Source organism: Talpa occidentalis, unplaced genomic scaffold, assembly GCF_014898055.3.
Source record: "Talpa occidentalis isolate TD23 unplaced genomic scaffold, MPIMG_talOcc4v2.1 talOcc4.10, whole genome shotgun sequence".
Classification (NCBI taxonomy): domain Eukaryota; kingdom Metazoa; phylum Chordata; class Mammalia; order Eulipotyphla; family Talpidae; genus Talpa; species Talpa occidentalis.
Window position 1 is genome coordinate 89,873,050 of NW_023600993.1, and position 20,676 is coordinate 89,893,725.

Genomic DNA, 20,676 nt, shown 5'->3' on the forward strand with positions numbered 1-20,676 from the left:
TGCTTGGTTGGCACTATATCCCCCTTTGTGCTTTGGACACCAGACCTGTGCAGAGGTTCCCAAACCAAGCCTGCCAGGAGTCTCTCTGAGTGAGTCTATTTATAAATGAAGGGATTAAATGGGTTTTAAACTCCCCTTAAGCCCTTCTTGTCTGTCTAGGAAAGGGTTGTACATGACAGAGTTTCATGTTGAAAGCAAGAGCTTGGAGTGGTAGACCTGGGGCTGATCCCTTTTCTCTACCGCATATTAACCCTGCAGGTCTCTCTGAGCTTCAGCGTCCTATCTCTAAAACAGGGTGACAGTCGCTTGTGCCTCGTAGGGGTTTGTTAGTGAGAAGAGGTAGTAGGTGTAAAACACTAGGCGCATTCTATGCCTCAGCAGACGGAAAGCAGTGTGGGCGGGTTGGGGGCTGCCTCATTAAGTTGTGGCATAGAAAGTAGTCTGCTTCTATGGAACCCGCCTGGGCGCCCTTCGGTACTGAGGAAGTAGCTGTTCCGAGAATTAGTGCATTAAGAAGTCTGGTGTGATGAGGGGAATTAGTACAAGAGTTGAAAGAAAAGGAAGGATGTGCCAGCATACTCCCCGGGTCACTGATGCCTTTCCCCCCAGACCCCCTGCACTCGGGCTATGACAGCACCAAGGAAGGCTGTCATTGCGGGGAGACTTTGGTACTGACTCTGGAAAAGTCCGTGGATTAAGTGTTGGCTCCCCTGGTAAACAGCTCTGCCATGTGGGCAAGTCGCTCCATCTCTGGGCCTGTTCCCTGTTCACATAGAGCAGCTGCATCCCATGCGCAGGCGTGCTGAGCAGTGAAGGAGGCTTGCACCTCACCACTCTTCACTGTGCTCAGCAGCTGTGGCTTTGCCTGCCAGGAGGACTCCGGTCCTGGTTGAGACTAGAGTCCCCACAGCTGAGGTGGTCAGGGAGCTGGGTGTGGTGTCTGCCATGATGAGTAGTGAGGACCCCTAGACCCAGGGCCCACACCCTTTACTCTTCCAAGTACAGGGGACGGGGTGCTGCTGCTTCAGCCAGACTGTGTGCTCCCAACTCTTTCTCTTCCCAGCTTAAAGAGGGCCCCACTAGCTTCCAGGGAGGGGACTGCCATTGGCTCCCTGAGGAGAATGTGCCTTCTCTGGTGATAGATGTGAGAAATCGAGAGCCTTCTGAATTTCCCTAACCCTGCTCTCAAGGGAGAAACAGACTCAGAACTGTGGGCTGTCCTGGCGCCTCTGACTAGGAGGGCCAGAGCCAGGGCCAAAGCTGGCAGGAGGTTGGAGGAGCCTAAGAGAAATGTCAGCCTCGCCTCCTGGCAGGGGCCCTGGTGATGGCAACAGTCTGCAAGCTGGTGTCTCGGGAGCCTCTGCAGAGCACAGTGGTTTGACCCTTCGCAGTCACACTCTGTTCCACTGGCCGCTTACATAAAAAGGGTCTTCTGGCTTCTGACTCTTCCTGCTTCCTGACACCTCGGCTACCTTCCTGCTGATGGGCGTCCTTTTGAGGAGGCCATCCTCAGCTTGGGTCCTACTAGGGCAGGGAGGGAAAAAATACTGGGAAGGTCATGACTGGTCCCCCAGATTATCTTAACAGATCACGCAAAACATGCGTGATTTCCAGACCTTTCTTGTCATGTTTTCCCAAGGACTTGGAGTGTCTTGGATGATGAAATAACCCTCATCACCCCCTACTCCTCCCAATCTTCTGCCTGCTCTGCTTCCTTTATGGACAGCATGCGAGAAGGGCATGGGCATGCTAAGTAAAGCTAAACCAGGAGATGGAGATGGCTGCTGGGTCATCACAGGACATATATATGCAGATTTTATTTTTCCAAAACAAAAACTGGGATGCTGGACCCACCACCAGGCTTGTGTTGAGGGGAATTCACAGGCAAAGGACAAGGCTACACCTGAGAAATCCAGTATTTTCTTTCCAGTGCCTTATCATCCATCGCCACGTCACCCCATCACCATGCACTGGAGGAGGGGCTCACACAGGGGGCCTCACACCTGTCAGGTGGGGAATCCCCCACCATCTGCTGTGTGGGGAAGCCCAAGGAGGCCCGGCCTGGCCAGGGACTGCGCATTACTCCAGGCACCTCCTTCAACTTTTCTCTTTCATGAAAGTATACTACTTTTCCCATTACAAAGTAAAGCAGGGCAGCATGTGTGTTCAGTATGAAAAATACAAACTGAAATGGGGACAAGAAGAAAATACACCCGCAGGCAGTGCAGCATTTCCGTGTATTTCTTGCCAGAGTTGCCTGTGCTTGGAACTTTTGCTTTTTATGTAGTTATGGCCATACTAGATACCACAGAACTTCATAACCAACTTTTTCCCCGTAGCCCAGGTGAGTCTTCCTCATAATGCTGTTCAAAACACCACACAGCCTTCTCATTTCCTCTGTATACATCATTGAGTAGATGGATCATTTGCTTAAATCGCTTATTTTTGGATTTGTTGTTGTAGTCTCATCGTTTGAATAACACTTCAGTGGCCATCTTTATTCATAAAGCTTCTTTCATATTTAGGATTATCGGCTAAGCTAGATTTCCAGAAGTGGAATTATAGGGTCTACAGGTCTAAACACATCTGAAGCTCTGAAAACACTTTGCCACGTTGCTTTCCAGAAGGCTCTGTCACACTCCTCCAGCTGTGTGTGTCCTTCCATGGCACCCCCACCCAGCGAGAAGCTGGTGAAGTGATGAGGGCACGGCCCTTTCAGTCTAACTCGTTCATAAGTCCTGGCGAGACGCGTGGCTGGGAGAGGATAGGCTTGTCGAGTATGTCCGCTTCCTGCTGCGGGCCAGGTCCCTGAGAGTCGTCACCCCACTCAAACCTCACAAAAGAGCCCCCTGTTTTTCTGGAGGAAACTGAGGCTGACAGGAGGCAAACTGTCCAGTGTCACCATACCTGACAGGACTGCGCGAGTGACATGGTGGTGGGAGCACGCCCTTCTCAGGTACAGAGAGCTTACAGGGCTCTGAAGCCAGTGGGGGGACTTCAGGCCCTCGGTGAGAGGCTCGCTGATTCGGTTGTTCAGGGTGAGAGCAGACACTTGACATTCTTGGGTAAGTCCCGCAGCCTCGGCTGCTGTGGAGGGACTGCCCTCAGCTCTGACCAGGTTTAGACCGGGAAAGGGAGGCCGGAGGTGGCAGCCGCCCCAAGACTGATCTCCATGGGATCTAGTCTCCAGGACCTCCTACTACAGGTGCCTGAGGGCCAAGCAGCTGGACTGCTCTGTTCTGACGCCTACACCAGGGCTCTTCCCAGATGGTAGTGGTGGTTATGGCGAGGCAGGTTTACCCCATAGCAGGCATTCAGGGGGTGCTCCCCTGGCCCCAGCACAGCTGCTGAGTTCATCTGGGTCAGGTGCTGGCCCCTGGTGGGGGATCAGGAGCCCTCTGACTCTGTGCCCACTCCTTTCCTGCCTTGTGTCTTCCAGGTTGCTCCTCGGGACCCACAGTCTCATCGTGCGCCACACGGAGGATGGCAGAGGGTACATACAGGTGGTGGCTTGGCTGGTTGTCGACCTCCCGACCGCTAGAGCTCCAGCAATGTGAAGCTTTTGTTTGGGTTCCCCCACCCTTTAGCTTTGTTTAATTTTTTTTTATTTTACTTTTTTGTCTTTTTCTTTTCCTTCCCCTCCCCCCCCCCCGCCCCAAATTTAAACAGTTAAGACATCAGAGGACAGGAAGTTATACTATGGACAGGCACCAGTTTCTTTAAAGAAATTCAATATGGACAAAGCCTATGTATAAATTTCATTTTTAATTTTTATAAGGGGCTAGGGAGCGATTTTGTTTTTGTCCTTTATGTTCCCTGTCTTCTTTCTTTTACCCATCTCAGTCTTCTTATAACACCTCACTTCCCCAGAGAAGGCCTGCCTCTCCATGAGAATTTGGGGATTTCTCCTGGAATGGGGGGCATGAAGACACAAAGAGGCTGGGCCACCTCCCACCAGATGCAGGAACTGCTGGACTCTGGTGAGCTGCTCCTGATCAGCTCCTGGGCCTTGGAAATGATCAAAGGCAAAGAACCGCCTGGAAGAGGAAGAAGACCAGTGCTGCTGGTCTCAAGAAAGAAGGGTTTGTTCTCTTTAAGCTGTTGGAGGCCCAGGGCCGCATCAGGACTTACAGTAGTGGGAATCGGTTCCCTCTTCTGCCCTTTGCACCTGGGAGCTCCGTGGCGGGAGGGACAGAAGGGGGCCATCTCCGACTCCCTGGTGGCTGAGCACTGCCCTGCCCAGCTCTGCAGGCCTACCTTTCTGTTAGTGAGTGATCTTCCTCCCAGAGGAATATCCCCAGGAACAAACTGTCGTGCCAAACCTCTGCCTGGGACACAGCTTGGTCTTCAGCAGGCACCTGTCACTCATGTGCGGTCCTCACCTGTCACCTATTGCCTCTTGGATCATCTTCCCAGATGTGCCCACCAAGTGTCCAGGGTGTCACAGAGACTGCCTGAGTCCCCGGGGTCCACTTGTGACCATTGCCACAAGGACCGGGTGTCCTGAACTGGCTGCCACCATCGTCTTCTCACAGTGAAGGGGGTGTGCTGTGCCGGGGCCCTTGGTGTCGCATGGTGACGTGTCAAGCGCCATCTCCCTCAACCCGGGACTTCTGTTAGGTGCTCGCCCTCGGTGTAAACGTGTCTGATGGGACACAAGCAGCGGGCTCGTCACCATAAAGCTTCCCAGCCGTGACCCTGCAGCGGCGCCGCCCGTCTGTAGTGTTCTCCGTGCTCTACCGATGCTCTTGCCGCCCTCATGGGCTTCTGCGCCGGGGCGTTCGCTCCCCGGTGACGAGAAGGAATCACTCCTGTGTTGTCCCTTTTCCCTGGAGCTACTTTGGGTGCTGTCAAGGCTTTTCACTCCCCTAGGGCCAAATTGGAAAGGGTCTTTGAGGAAGGGAAAGACTCTTTCAGTTGTGATTATTTCTGGTGTTTTTTGTTTTCTCTCAACCAGCATAGGATCCATAGGGGCGGTAGTTGAGGGCATTTAAGGTGGTGTGTGACCAACGGGGCGCCCCCCAAGGCAGCAGTCCCCCAGCCCTGAGAGTGGGAGAGGCCAGCGGGCCTCAGAGTGACCTGGGCAAGATGTCTGTGCACACGCTCTAGCCTTTGCTCTGGAGCCTCAGACCCAAGCTTGCTTCCTCCCCTGGGCAGACAGCAGCTGTGCAGCAGGGCCCAGTGAGGCTGCAGCCCTGACCAGCCTCCTTCCTTACTAGAAGCCTCTGCTGTCCCCTGTCTCCTACTCAACCACCTCCCAAGTGCAGTCTCTGTGGCATCTGGGAGAGCAGCACCCCTAATTGCAGTGTGCACGGCCCCACCATCCTGCCTTCCCTTGAGAGCAGCGCATCTCTGTACATGAACAAATGGGAAAAACAGTCCCCAAACTCAACACCCCCCATTCTCCCTGGCTGCCACCCACACTGTAAAGTCCCCAGTGAGGGGACTTTACCCTTTGCTTATCCTTCCCTTTGCCCGCTACAGGTCTCTTAGCTGTTGAGCTGCCCTGCTGCCCCTTGTTCTTGACATCAGATATCCCCTATAGGTCACAAGATGCCCGTATTTGGGGGGAGGTGGCGCCTGGGAGGGGTAGCCAGCTTCTGCACACCTTAGCTGGCAGGCTTCTCCCTGCTGGTTCTTGCTGGTGGGGGAACCTCCTGCCCCGGCTCACGAGGGTCAGCTCATATCCCCAAGTGCCTGCCTTTCCTCCCTTCCTCGCCTCCCCAGTTCACCCCTCTTGGCCCACTTCAGGCCCCCAGCCAGCAGGTGGGAGTCAGCCCTAAGGACAGCGACTCTGCCATGGTCAGCAGACTGGGCTTGGGCCCCAGCGGCTCCTGTGTGATTTGCGGAGCCACTGTCCACCTGTAGCCATCGCGGGTCAGCTCCCAGCCTTTCCTTCTTCCTCTCCACCTGGGTCGCACATCATCCCAGCACCACCAAGTTCGTCGGGCCTGTCTGAGTTTTGGGGGTTTCCAGACCTCAAGATAGCAGTTACTCTTTTCTTGGGTCCATGAAAAGAAGAGCCTGTTGGAGGAAGTTTCTGGGCCTTGGCCCTTGTTCCCCCTCAGTGAGAGAAATCAGCAAGACAGATCATAGTGCCTTATTTCTTTGTCCCTGTGACCAGGCCTCTGGTGCAGTTGGAAGTGTGTGGCTCCTTCCTTCTCCCTGTGTGTCCATCTGTCACTTCAGCTCCCACTCCGAGTTAGCCATGTGGAGGACTAGCCCCCCGCCTTTGCCCTCCCCCACCCTTTTTGAGGGTTGTAACCAGGCATCTGTCTCCCCACCCACCCCCAGGGCACTTACTAGCAGCTTTAGCTGAGGACAGAAAAACTGCTTCAGACATGGGCGCACTCTCTGCCTCTTACCTCTAGCCAGGAGGATGCTGCAGTCTGTTCATTCAAGGCTGGCTCCATCAGGCCCTCTTCTGGGCTCCGGGGACTGAGGTCGCAGGCCTTAGCCTCGTCTCATCCCAGAGGCATTGGGACAGGAGAGTGGGAACTCTCCTCCCACCCAGACGTGGTTTGCCCCATGGCTGCCTTTCTGAGGGAGTGTATTAAATGTTTACTTAAGAAATACCCTGTTTACAGCTGGAGGAGAAACGTGCCCAACACGCGAGGAGATCTGACGCTGCACAGGGCCTGCCTCCTTCGTGGCACTATGAAGGCCAAGGTGCCAGGGCTGGGCACGCGCCTGCACTCCCTCTGCTCCCTGACCCTGCGGTGCTAAGACCACTCGCCACCTTCCTCACAGCCTCCTCACCCTGGACATTCCCCGCTCTCATTCCTTCCCCCAGATGCCCACCCAGCTCCTTAACAAATCACTTATCTCCTAGAAAACCAGTGTTTGGAGCAATAAGATTATTTTTGCTGGAGTCTTTTTCTAAGAAAAGGAAAAGAGCTGGCATCGTGGAATCTTCTGTTGATGCTATTGGCTGTTTACCTTTTTAGAAGACATCTTAATAGGATGAGTGTCTGGGTTTCAGCCTCAGGGTACTTAGGGAAGTTTGGAAAAGCAGGAGTTAGCTCCCCATCCCCAGGGAGGGGACCCTAACTCTACCCTCATTTTGCTCCATCCTACCTGGGCTTCCACCCATGCCCCCCAACCCCCAGCTCCTGCTCTGCCCCCCTCGCACGCCTGGGAGCACAGGTGGTTTAACTCTTAAGTGGGGCTCTTGGGTTATTGCCTGCTTGACACCATTTCTCTTCTAGGCCTGTCTGGTGGCCCCAGAGAGATGCAGCTGCTGGAGTCTCCTAGAAACTGGCCAAGCTCACACTATTCCACTCTCTGGGCTCCCAGGCTTGGGGCTGAGACCCAAAGACACTGGGCTTGAATCACCCCCACCCCACCCCCACACACACACTAAGCGGAGGCGTGGCCTTCGGGACAGTGCTGGCCGGCTCTGGCTCCCTGCTGGAGCTGGGAGGGCAGAGAGCTCCTGCCTGGAGAGCTGCCCTCAGAGGGAAACCAGCAGGTGTGACGTGAAGTGGGCTGGCATGTGCCTCGCAGCCACCCTCCAGAGATGACTCACTCCACTGCCGCTGCTTGCCCAAGCCCCCCAAGACTGCAGGGGTTTACAGAAAGGAGGCCTTAACCTCCTGTGGAGAAACCACAGGAGGAAGGGAGGTTATTTAGGGACATTTTAAATCTTATGTGCCCCAGGGGCCTCTTTCCACCTAAGCAAGGGAGTACTTGCAGTGATTTAGCAATCTTGGGGGGCCGACTTGGGTGTGAGGAGGTTTTAACCCAGGCACAAAGTTAGTTTCAAATACTAGTTAATAAATCTATTTTTCTTTATTTTCTTTTTTGCACAGAAGCTGGTAATCTAGGACCTACGTGTGAACAACTTTATATGACTATTTTTTGTACTTGGTTTACTTGGGTTGGTATGATACATTCTATTTAAGTTCCTTGAACACTGTGGATCCCTATTGTGTATGAATGACTGCGGCTTTGTAAATTAAGGGACGTTTGTGTGAATAAAGTTATTTGATGGGGTCAAAGAAGCCATAACTCATTTGAAAACGAGTGCTTTGTGGTTTTGTCACCACCCGTTTGGGAGGGGGGACATCAGCTGGCCCACAGCGCCTGGCTCCAGGCGGGCAAGAAGGCCACTCAGCTGCTGGATGCGGCCTTGACTGTCTCCCCGCTGCACCTGGGGAGCCGGAGCCCGCACCAAGCCAGGCCGCCCTTCCGAGGGCCCAGGACCTCCGCATCACTGCCAGCCCAGACATACCAGTGGCCTTCAGCTGTGCTCCTGTAGTCCTCCTTCGGAGGTCTTTACTACAGCAGTAAGAGGGGTCTTGTGACGATAACGGGAGGGGACTTTCTTGAAAAGCTAAGCAAGGAGCTAGGTTCTCAAGCAGGGTGACGACTCTGGGCTGAGGGGGTGGCACCCATGTCTGCAGTGCCAGGCCAGAGTAGTTGGCCTGGGGGTGGGAAGAAGCTCTTCAGTCCCTAAGGGATGAGAACCGGCATCTACTAAAGACTTCTGGTCCCTTCTCCCTGGGCTCTTTGTGCACCGTTTTCGCAGATGAGAGAGCTAGAGCCAGGAGGAGCCCAAGCTGCTGGGGGGCAGCTTGCTGGCTGGGAAGAAGGAACAGCCCCGTGCCAGCCAGGACAGGCGACTTCATCTCTCTGCACCTCTCCTGTGTGAAAGGAGGTGTGATGTAGTCTCCTCCTGAGCAGCTTATGAGCTCAATTCCTAAAGTTGAATATGAACCTTACTATTGGGTCTGGCACAAGGTGGGCTCTCAACAAATGGTTCTGTAGATTCCTTTTCCCAAGAGCCTGCTGGATGCTGTCCTGACTCAGCACCTCACAGCTCAGCAAACAAAGCTCATCAGACTGGTGAGGGCTGATGTCTGACACGGAGCCCACCACTCAGGCTTTTCCTGAGGAGACCTGTGAGCCCGGGAATAATAAAACTGGGAGGACAGTCAGGACTTTGGAATGTGTGTGAGAGGAAAAGATAAGTCCGGCTTCCTGCCTAATCTGCATTCCAGGCCTGGGCCTGGTGTCCATTGGCTGCTGGTGAAGCGTCTTCCAAAAGAGACTTCTGTGCTTGGCCTGCACAGCGGCCCGGGGCTGAGGACAAGCCCGCAAGTTTGTTTTTGTGTTAGCTTTGTTGAGATAATTCACCCATTTGAAGTGTACACGTCAGAGCTTTTAAGAGTATTCAGTCATGCAGCCGTCACCACTATCTGCTTCCGGAACATTTTTACCACCACAGAAGAGAACCCCATGCCCATGAGCCACCCCTTCCCACCCCTCCCAAACACACTCAGCTCCAGGTGGCCCCTCACCTACCTTTTGTCTCTGGATCGGCCTGGGCCACATCACCGCCTGTCAGCGGGATCATACAGCTGAGTGAGGCCTTTTGTGTTCTCAGGGCTCATCCATGTCCTGGAAAATCATCTTCCTGACGCCTTCATTTTCTCATCTGCAAAGTAGTAAACACCCACCCTCCCGGAGGGTTGGCAGGACTAAAGGTTCTCATGCGAAATACAAAGGGTGAGCAGCTCCCTGTCTTGTGACCCCTTCCTGCGAGTTCACTGGGGTAGGAAAAGGCCGGGGCACTCACAGCTTTGGGCTTGGGCCACATGAGGAGGACACAGGGCACCTCACTTCTGAGTGCCGGACCGCACAGGGGAGGTGTAAGCAGGGTCTGGTGCCCAGGACCGGGCCAGTGCCCACTCCAGTGGAAGAGGTCAGGCAGCCAGCCCCTCCCAACCTGCTCCAAACATTCCTTCCAGCGCTCATGAGCCAGACAGGCCAGGTGCAGGGGAAGAACTCAAAGACCTGCAGGGCCTCATGGTGTGCCAGATCTGAGAGCAAAGCTCTGGGGCCTTGCGGAGACTTGCAGGAGGAGGGGAGGTCTGATGGCCGCACAGGCCCAACCCTCTGTCGGACCTGAGCTCTGGCTCTCCAGGCCTGGAGGCTGCACCCTAACAAAAAGTAATGGGCGTGACACCCTCAGCCTATTGCTTGCCTTTCAAATGGAAAGTAGCAGTATCTCCCTCTCCCCAGGAGGTCTTTGCCTCATCAGGTCCCACCTGAGGGATCCAAAGGAGGGTCTGTGCCCCACCCTTCAATCCAGCCTCCACACACCACCACAACAGGCCATGGAGCCAAGCCCTCGCAGGCTGTCATTGCACCGAGTGTGTTAACCAGACTCTCCTCGTGGCTTCCAAGGTCACCTGTCTCCTGCTCACTCCTTAGACCCGCCAGCACCTCCTCAGGCTCCATCCTGTGTGTTCCTGCCCTTGTTGCTTTCTTGAAGCACAGAGAACATTCCACCTCCTGGCCTTTGTGCTTGCTGTTCCCTCTGCCTCTCATGTTTTTCTTTGTGCCTTCATCCAAGGACTCTGCTTATGTTCCCAGAGCTTTCCTGTCCCCGTATTTCAAGAAGCAATGCTTCACATTCACCATCTCTTCAATATGCTTTCTCCTCAGCACTAGCAGGTTTTATGCAATACACATGCAAGTGTGTGTATCTACAGGTAGATAAATTCTCTATACCCTTAAGCAGAGCCTGACATGGCCTTAGTAGGCATTCAGCACACATGGATTAGGTAGATGGAGAAGAGGGCTGACATCAATAGGAGGTGTTTATAGTGACATAAACTTGCTCAGGAACCTTCGGGTAGAGGCAGCCCAGGCATGAACCCAGGCTCCAGGGGGCACACCCTCTGCCTGGCGGGCAGTTTCTCCATTCCCGAGGTTTATCTACACTGCATTTCATTTCTGCCAACCCCTGAGACGTAGGAATAAACCAGCTACTTGAGAAGTTGCCAGATGTAAATGATGATACTGTCGAGGTTGGATTTCATTCATCTGGAACAGGGATGGGCAAACTTCTGTCGCAAGTCCAGAAGTAAATATTTCAGGCTATGTAGCCATCGGGCCCCTGTCGCAGCTTTTCAACTCCAGCGGCCATAGACAGTATACAAACAAGCACGTGTGGCTGTGCGCCAGTAAAACTTCACAGACACTGAAATTTGCATTTCAGATCATTTTCATCAGTGTCACAAAATACTATTCTTTTTTATTTGTCCTCAGCCATTAAAGAATGTGAAAACCAAAAAAAAAAAAAAAAAAAGAATGTGAAAACCAAACCCCCTGAGCAGCCGGGGTCTTGCTCCCAGGAGATGCCCCTGGCGGTCAGGGTGCCCCAGGATCCAGCTGGGTGTGTCCCTCCACACTTGCACTTACAGCTCCCTGGCTAGAACTCAGCACATGGCCACATCTGGTGCTGAGGAACTTGGATGAAGGGGGAGTGGCCTTGTGCCTAAGGCAGAAGGGAGAGGAGCTTCAGGTGGGCTGCAGTCTCCTGGCTCCATGAGTGCGCCTCTGGCTGCTTCTAGTAAAGGTTAAGTGTTACCATTTTTTTTTTTTTTTAAAGATTTATTTATTTATTTATACAAGCACTGGGTACAGTCAGAAGCGTGGGAGGGTGAGAGAATTCACCAGAGCCAGAGCAGGGAGCAGAGCAGGCAAAAGGACCGAAGTACACTGCTGAGGGGAGCAGCGGGCGGCAGGAGAGGTCTGCGCGCCATGCGGGACCCTCCTCCGGTGGCCGGGAGCAGCCGGGGATCGAACCGGTACTGCAGAGGCTGCGGGCAGCTTCGCAACCAGCGCTCAACCGCTGCGCCACCAGGGAGAGGCCCCAAGTGTTACCATTGTTATAACAGCTCTCAGGCCTGATTCTGAAAAGAAAAGGCCAAGTTAGCCAGAGGGATGCAGTTTCCTTCTTCAGAACTGGGCCGAGGACAACCTGTGTGTGCAGGCGGCAGGCCCGCTGCTGCCAGGACCAGTGTAGACTTGGACTCTTGTCAAGTCGTTTGCTCAGTGACTACATGCTGAGTGCCACCTGCACGTCAGTGCCCTGCTCAGGCTGGGGGGATAGAGGAGATGGGCAGAGAGGCCGCATTTTGTGGTGATTAAGAGAGTGGAGCCTGAGGTGGTACCTGGGTTAGAATCCCAGGCCTTCCACTTCCCATGTGGTTCTGGGCTCTTTGCCTCTGCGTTTTGTTTCCTTTGCCTGTAAAATGGAGAAAGTAATAAACACCACAGGGTTATTCTGAGGGTTAAGTGAACTAATACAAATAAAGTGCTGTGAACTCTTAAAAAAATAGCTCTGATCTTGTTATAGGACAGGGAGAGGGGCAGCCCAAACCCCGCAAACCTGCCTATTCTAAATGGGTTCTGCCATCCGCCGCATCAACACAAAACACATGAGAGTAATGGGAAGGATCTTTAATAAAACTAGGAAACAATACAGGAAAGGCAAAGAGTCTAGTTTCTAAATGAAGCACCCAAAGTTACCCGTCCCCTCGTGGGTAAAAGTCCATCCATATGGGATCGGCCCAGAACAAGGCCCCAAAGCCTGCTACAAGTCTAAAGCATCTTCCAGTGGGGACCCACAGAAAAGGGTCACAAACAACCGGACAAGCCCGGAAGGAAAAGAGCAAAATCAACATCAAGATAAAAGCTGCCATGGTCACCTCCCCATGGGTCTCACCCACATCTGTGTCACCCAGTCCACGACCAAAAGACAAGCGCAGTTTCTTCACGTGTCTCTAGGCTCCATGCGCCTCCTCCAGGTCTCCTGGCTCCATCCTGCTTCCTTCCTCAGTCTCTTCTGCAGCTTCTCCTCTTCCTGCTCAGCTCCACCCTCCCTTGGGTGGGGCAGGGAACCTCCCCCTTTCCTGGGGACCACCCTGTTGCAATCTCTTCAATGGACTCTTGGAGCTCCCAGTACCCACTTGGCTTTCTTCCTGCCCTCTTGGAATATTCATTAGCACCTACTCTGCTGGGCACTGGAGATTCGAGATGAAATTCATCTAGACCTGCACTCCTGAGTCCTACCGTGTGCCAAGCTTTGTGTTATAAGCTGACAGGACAACGGAGACTAGACAGAGGTGTGGGGTACACAGAAGACAGATGCTGAGAACTTGGTTCAGGCCAGCAGAGTTCAAGGGCTAAGGGTCTTGGGGTTTGGTCCCAGTGCTGTTAGTGGGATGCAGCCTGTGTGATCTGTGCCCCACAATTCTTAGCAGACAGCCATGACACGTGTGTGGCCGGGAGCTGGGAGAGGGGAAAACCCAGTTCTAGCACAGAAAAGTAGTCCTTTATTTTCCTGGGTCATCAAATCAGCAGTAATCTGGGAACAAAAGATCTGAGCTGAGGAGGTCACCCTCACCCCAGAGTCACTCCACTTCCCTGCTCTTGGGGAAGCCTGCTTCCCATAAATATGCCTGTGACCCCTTCCCAACTCTACTTTATTTCTGAGACCCTTAGGCCCCTTCTCCAGCCACTTCGGAGAGCAATGAAGTAGTAGTTTCTGCCCAGTTATGTCAGTATTCATCGATCGCTTCTAGTTCTGAATTCAGTGCACTCTCTTATAAGCAACAGAATTCCTTTAAGCATTTCTCCTTTAAAGTGAGATCAATGTGAAAAGACCTCTGGAGGGACATCACAGGAAGAAAAGGCTTCCTGCCATTCCCAGCTGGGGTGTGTGGTCTGCAGTGGGGGTGCCCCTATCCCAGCCACAGGCATAGAATCCACTCCACAGGTGAATAATTGGAAATTGAAAAAGGAAAAAAATATATTTACAATATCATCCAAAAGTATGAGCTACATAGGGATAAATTTGGGAAAAGTCATCAAAGATTTTGTACGTGAGAACTATAAAACTCAAGGAAACCTGAATAAATGAAGAGATAGCTGCATCACATTGTTTGTGGATCCTGCACCCGTGAATTCACATCCCAGCAAAAATTTATGTCTACACCCAAGTCAACAACATTGGTGCTGCCGCAAGCCATTCACAGACTTGCACAGGGCAGCAAAAACGTGACAACCCCGGGCGCCCCCCAGCCGAGGCACTCAGGTGACGCCTGCGGCCCTGTTTCTGCTCTCACACCGAGTGCCCAAAAGTAGGGTCCTTTCAGGAGTCTATTTATTGCCACATTTTTCACATTGGTGAGTTTTTGGGAGGAGGGATTTTGAGGTGGTCCCAGACATAATGCGGAAGGACGTCGAGTGTGCCTTTGTGTGAGGAGGCTGTGATGTGCCTTATTGAGAAATCACTGTGTTGGAGAGATCCCGTCCAGGCATGAACTTAGTGCCCAAGTCAGTGTTAGTAAATCAGTCATGGATGCTCCATGGAGGGTCTTTCTGCAGAAGCACAAGTGAAACCAGAGTGTGTACTGGGCGGGCAATGAGAAGGTGCCCAGAGGCTCTTAGGAACCTGTCCTGTTTCCCACTAGGAGCCATGGCTGGGCATTCACTGTCCAGTGTCTATGGCGATTGGAAACGGTGCGCATGGACTGTCCTTGCTCATGGGTCACAAAACTCAGTTTCGTTAAGGGGGCCAGTCTCCCCAAACTGATCTCTCAATTCAAGGCAATGCCAATCAAAATCCCAGGAGGCTAATCATGGTAGAAATTGATAAACTGATTTTCAAATTCATGTGGAAATAAAGGATCTGAAATAGTCAAGACAACTCTGGTAAAGAGCAAGGTTAGAGGGCTAATTCCACCTGATTTCCAAAATTATCATACAGTGATAGCAATCAGAACAGCACGGTGTTGGCATGATAATAGACATAGATCTATAGAACAGGAGAGTCTAAAAATAGACCCGCACTTATTTAGACAACAGATATTTGACAAAGTTATGAAGGTGATGCAGTGGAGAAAGAATCTTTTTAAATAAGTGGATGAAAATATGAAAGGAAAAAAATGAACTTCAATTTATGCCTCACACTGTGTACAAAACTTAACTCAAAAGGGACCATAAACCTGAATGTAAAATCTGAAAGAATAAAACTTCTAGAAGAAAACATAGGAGAAAAACATTTGTGGTCTAGATTTAGGCAAATATCTCTTAGATATGCCACCAAAAACACAACCCATAAAAGAACAAAGAAGTAAATTGAGCTACATTAAAATGTAAAATCTCTGTACTTCAAAAAAGACACTAAAGACAAAACAAAGCCTGGGAGAAAATCCTCACAAAGCACATATTTAATAAAGGACTTGTATACAGTGTGTATTTAAAGAACTCTCAAAACTGAACAGTAAGAAAACAAACAACCCAATAAAAGTTTGGCAAGTGATTCAAATAGACAGATCACCAGAAAAAAGAGTTGTATGTTGTAAACATACAGCAGGCCACACCCAAGAAGATGCCCAACACCCTTTGACATTAAAAATTTTTAATTAAAATCCCAAATACCTCAATCTACCAAATAGAACAGCTGAAATTTACAAGACTGACCAACACAATCTTGGCAAGCACATGGAGGAACTGGAACTTACGGAACCACCTTAGAAGCCCTGTGACAACTTTTTTTTTAAAGATTTATTTATTTACACAAGAACCTGGGTACAGGCCAGATGTGCGGGAGGGTGAGAGGATTCACCAGAGACAGAGTGGGGACCAGAACAGGCAGACTGACGAAATACACTGTTGAGGGGAGCAGCGGGCGAGGCAAGAGAGGTCTGCCTCGCCATGTGGGGTTCTCGCCGACCGGCCAGGATCGAACCCGCACTGCAGAGGCTGTGGACAGCTTCTCAGTGTAGCGCTCAACCGCCTGTGCCACCAGGAAGGCCCCCCTGTGACAAATTTCTTAAAAATTAAACATATGCCTCCCATATGCCCCAGGCATTCCACTCCAGGTATTTACCTACGAGGAAAGTAAATATAGGTCCATACAAAAACTTGCACAAATGTATGTAGCAGCTTTGTTTGTAATCACCCCAAACCAGAAACAAACCCAAATATCCATCAACATAGCAAATATGTGGATAAACAAAATGTGATAGTCCATACGATAGGTGCTACTCAGCAACAAAAAAGCAATGGGCTCCTGATACACACAAAAACAAGGATGAAACCCCACATGATTCTGCTGAGTAAAAGGAACTAGACACAAAAGAGTATGTGCCACGAGGTTCTCTTGCTATAAAGCTCTAGAAAAAGCAAACTCGTCTGTAATTAACTGGAAGCAGGCAGTGGTTGCCTGGGGTGGTAAAGAGCTAGAAGGAGGATCACAAAGGTACAGGAGGACATTTTGGGGTGATAGACATGTTCATTATTGTGAATATAGTGATGGTTTCACGGGGTATATTCATATATCAAAACTCATTCAATTGCACACGTGCAATTTATTCTGTGTCAACCTCATGCCTCAACAAAATTGTTTTTTAAGAAAGTCGGGAGATGGAGGAGTCAGCTTGATGGGACTCCCATCTGCCAAATGTGCAATAATTCGGGCATCAAGAAAATGATGATAATGAAATTGTGATGTATTGAGTGGTAGTAATAATAAAAGATTCCCTAAGTGTGTCGTGCTATAATTAAAAAAAGAAAGAAAGAAAGAGGGAGCAATGAGAGAGGAAAACTTCTTTATGGAAGAATGTGGACAGGATAATAGAATTAGGAAATTTCCATATTGCAGACACCGATCTGATAATTGATTCCGGCAAGATATCAATAGCTACTTAAATCCTGCGTGAACACTTGTGGGGGGCACAGGATATTCACACAGTCGCAGACATCAAGATTCATTACACAGATGAATTATTATTCACAAAGGGAAGCGTTTGACAACGGAGAGATCTGTTGAAACCACTTTAATGGGATGGTCACACCGAGCCCCCGGCACACTCTTTACATAACGCCGCGGGGAGGACACGACCTCGCCTCCGCCTGTAATCGCCCAAAATGTTCCTCCCGAATCTAATCACGAGGAGGCAATCAGCTACGCCCAAATGGAGGGACATTCTGCGCGACAACTGGGCTGTCTCTTAAAAATGCCAGTGTCACAAAGGAAAAAAAAGACAGCGTTGGTGCTACGCGGCGACTGCATTCTAGATCAGACTCTAATGGAAAGCAACGACCGAATAAAAGGGTCTAATCCTTGATGGAATCCTGGATGGGAAAAAAGTCAAAATAAACCTCTCTAAAGGACATTATCAAGACATCTGGGGGCTCGTAATAGGCTCTGGGGTGACAGATGGTGTGCTGATTGCATTGCAACAACGTATGATGGGATTGTAATGATGTTAAACATTTTGGGTATTTTGTGTGTTTTGTTGTTCAGAAGAATGCGCTTGCTTTTAGGGGCCGCAGAGGTACATGCTAAAGTGTTTAAGCGTGAATGTTATGATAGCTGTTCTCTCTCTCTCTGTCTCTCTCTCTCTGTCTCTGTCTCTCTCTCTCAGAAGGAAGGGAGAGGGGAGAGAAAGCAGAGACACACCTGCACGATGCTAGCATGTGGTGAGTCCAGGTGAAGGCCATCTGGGTGTTCACTGCACATTTCTTCTAACTTTTCTGTGGGTGTGAAAATATTCAAGTTAAAATGGAGGCGGGGGGGTGGATGTCTTTCCAGCCTGGAGAGACAGGTTAGGCCCAGCCCTGTGACCACCAGCAGTGGTCACCTGCTGCCCTCTCACCTGAAGCCTGCAGCCAGCTTCCTCCCAGCAGCCACAGCCTGTCTGGCCAATCTGGTCTGTCCACTACTGGCTGACCCGTTGTCCCCTCCTGCCTGGCTCCTCCTCCTGCATCTTCCTTCTGGAAGCCCTGGAGTGACACTCAGAAATGAAGCACAGACGGGAGCCCGCCCAGAGGAGAGGTGCCAGGCCAGGGGCCCTGCAGTAGCTTCATCAGGTCCGCTGCCACCAGCGGCCACCAGCTCCAATCCTAGATGTCGCTCTGCTTACAGGGCCAGGCCGGTTCTCAGCTCTGCCGGCGGGACCCTGCAGGGGCTTCCATCTCCCCTGCTGACAGCTAAAGTCCTGCCCGTGGCCTGCAGTCACCGCTGTCCCTTGCAGCCTGGGCGCTCCTCCTCACTCTTGCTGCCCCAGTCCAGCCAGCTGCTGTGCGGGCTCCAGGACTCCAGGACTCCCCCCGCCACGTATTCCTGCCCCGGGGGCCTTGTCACTCCCCACCCTGCCCTGACACTGCCACCACCCCCTCCTCCAGTCTTCCTCGCTGCCTTTGTTTTCACTTTCCTCCTGAGCATCATCCTCTCATAGGCGTCTGTTGGTCTGTTTGTGGTGCATCGCGCCTACTCAGCGGCACTTCCCCAGGGCAGGCGTTCGCGTCTGTCTTGTTGGTGCTGAGTTCCCAGTGCCCAGAAGAGCCCGCCACAGGGTAGTGCCCCCTGGGGAGCATCCAGTCACCAGCTCCAAAGCCAGGTCCTGGCTCTCGCTGGGCTGACTGTGCACGTGTGTGTGCACGTGTGCACAGCTGTGTGCATGAGTGTACATGGGTGTGCGTGTGCATGTGTGCACATGTGTGGGTGCATGCTGGGCAGATTGGGGGTGGTGACCAGCTGGATTGTCTCCTGAGACTCATTTTCCGGGTGCGGGAAGGCTGGGCAGATGCAGCGTCAACACATTACATAACCTGGCACTGGGCAGGGGTGAGTGGGGCAGCAGGGCCTTTGTCCTGTGTTTGCCTAGAGAAGTTCTCCCAGCCACATCCTGAGCTGCCAGCCCTCAGCTTTGTGCTCCCTCATCGCCCTGACAGGGCCCCTACCCATTCACCCTGCCCACTGGCTCTGAAAGAGCTGGCTGGCACTGGGGCCCGGGTGGAGCTCCAGCCCTGGTCTGTCCCGGACTCTGTTGCCTGAGGCCCTGGCCTTGTCTGGGCAGTGGTGACCCTGGGAGGCTGAGCTCATCTGTTCTCCTGTCCACAAAAGCCCATAACCGCCCGCTGATGTCTTCTGCACTGGGATTTGGGGCCAACCCAGTGCCCCAGGCCCCTCTCTTACCCACAGAGTGACCAGATTATAGGACTGCCAACCTGAGCATCCCCCTCTGTCTACCAGGAACCAGTACTGAGAACTGACCTCACAGGCCGATGGGACACAGTGCCTGTCGGGGGCCTGGCCCTTCTCGGTGTCAGCACATGAGAGCTGCTGTTGTGTCCCAGCCACAGAGGGGCCACTCTGAGCCAGGCCCACTGTGACTGCCAGGACTCAGGGTGCCCCAGGCATCCCACTTCTGCTTTCTTGGCCCTGAGAACCCAGCACAGGGAGACAGCCACGAACACACAAACACACATGTGCTGTGGGCCATGAGTGCTTTGAAGGAGAAAAACGAGGGCAGTGGGATAGAGGGGGTCAGACTTCCCCACAGAGGTGACACTGGAGCTCGGTGGATGCCTAAGGAGGGCCATCAGCATGTGCAAAGGCCCCGTGTGGAGCTGGGTGGTTTGGAAGGCAGGGCGGCTGCAGCAGAGTGGGGGAGGGTGAGAAGAGGCTAGAGTCCTGCCAGCCTTGGCAATGTCTTCGGGTATTCCTCCGACTTATAGGGAAGACTTTGAAGAATTTGAGATGATTGACAGGACCCAGTTTCCATTTTCAAAGTGTCCATGTTGTCTTCCATGTTGTGGACAGATTTGTGACGGGGGCAGAAGGAGAAGCAGGGAGCTGGGCCCAGGCCAACACTGTGATCCTGGGAGAGGAGCCAGGTCAAGCTGTGCAGGCCTCGGAGGTGTGAGGGGCTCCAGAGGCCAGGGCAATCCTGAAGGTGGGGCCCCGGAGAGGCCGACAGGAGGGACTTGGTGGAGGGAGAGCAGCACAGTGTGACAGTGTGCTGGCAGGAGAGAGACAGTGTGACGATGCTTGACCCCCTTATAGCTTCTCCTAGTCACCCCCGACATCAGGAAGCATCTCTCAGGACCACAGCACCCTGAAAGCTGCACGTTGTTGCCCCTGTTTTTAAGGCAAGGGAGCTGGGCCACAGGGAGACATGGTGACTTGAACCAGGACTGTCTGACTCATCCTGGAGCTGGACACCAAGGGCCATCCCTGCCTTTCCCAGCAGCCGCGGCCCAGGCCAGGCTCACCTCCCCTTCAGCATAGCAGACTCTGCCTTCCGGAGGCACCAGCACTGTCTCTGGGGGACACCGCCCAACACTGTTTCCCCCATCACAGGACAGGCCTTGTACCTGCTACCCACTGAGCCAGGGCCTCCCACCTCAGGCCTCAGGTCTGCATCCAAAAGTGCCCAAACCCACAGTCACCCCCGAAAGAGTGCCTCAGAGTCAACAGGCTGAAGGTGAAGCCGACCCCCTTCTTGTCTACCCCTCATTTTCTTCCTCCTACCTCTAGGGGTCAGGTCACCATGTGGCTCCTTGGGTGCCCCTCAAGTCTCCCAGGTGACACCATGGATAATAGATCCATTGTATGGATGAGAAAACGAAGGTACAAGAATCAAGTGACTTACTGAGGTCAACCAGCAGGTGAGTGGAGGAGCTGGGACTTGGACCCAGGCAGGCTCACGCAGCCTGGAGGAAGACAGCATCTGCAGCGCCCACTGAACGTGGGCGGGAGGGGCACAGGGATAGGCACTCTCAGGATCCTGGACACACAAGCAGAAGGAGGGCAGAGGACCTGGGCACAGGATGGAGAAACCCAGCCCCAGGCGTGGGGCACACCTTGGGGCTTTTTTTCTGGAGGAAAAAGCAGTCCTTAATGAGCTGGCCTCTGCGTCCCGCCTCCTAAACCGCCGATTCCAGAGGTAATGGGGGGCCTCTGTCTGGCCTGTTGGTCCCTGAAAAAAATTTTCAGGTAGCTTTCAGCCAGGAGCGCTGAAGTCTACTTAGAATGTAAAATGCATCTGTGAAGTGTTTTCTCTGAAGTGGGAATAGGTAATTGAT

The 20,676-nt window shown here is 52.4% G+C and overlaps 1 protein-coding gene across 1 annotated transcript in view; it reads left to right on the plus strand.

The window, feature by feature from the left end:
- Nucleotides 1–8,046, plus strand: part of STK35 (serine/threonine kinase 35) — a 37,368-nt gene extending 29,322 nt beyond the window's left edge. Inside the window, 1 exon segment of the mRNA XM_037497910.2 lies at nt 3,440–8,046. The gene's annotated coding sequence lies outside the window, so the exon portion shown is untranslated.
- Nucleotides 8,047–20,676: the final 12,630 nt, after the last annotated feature.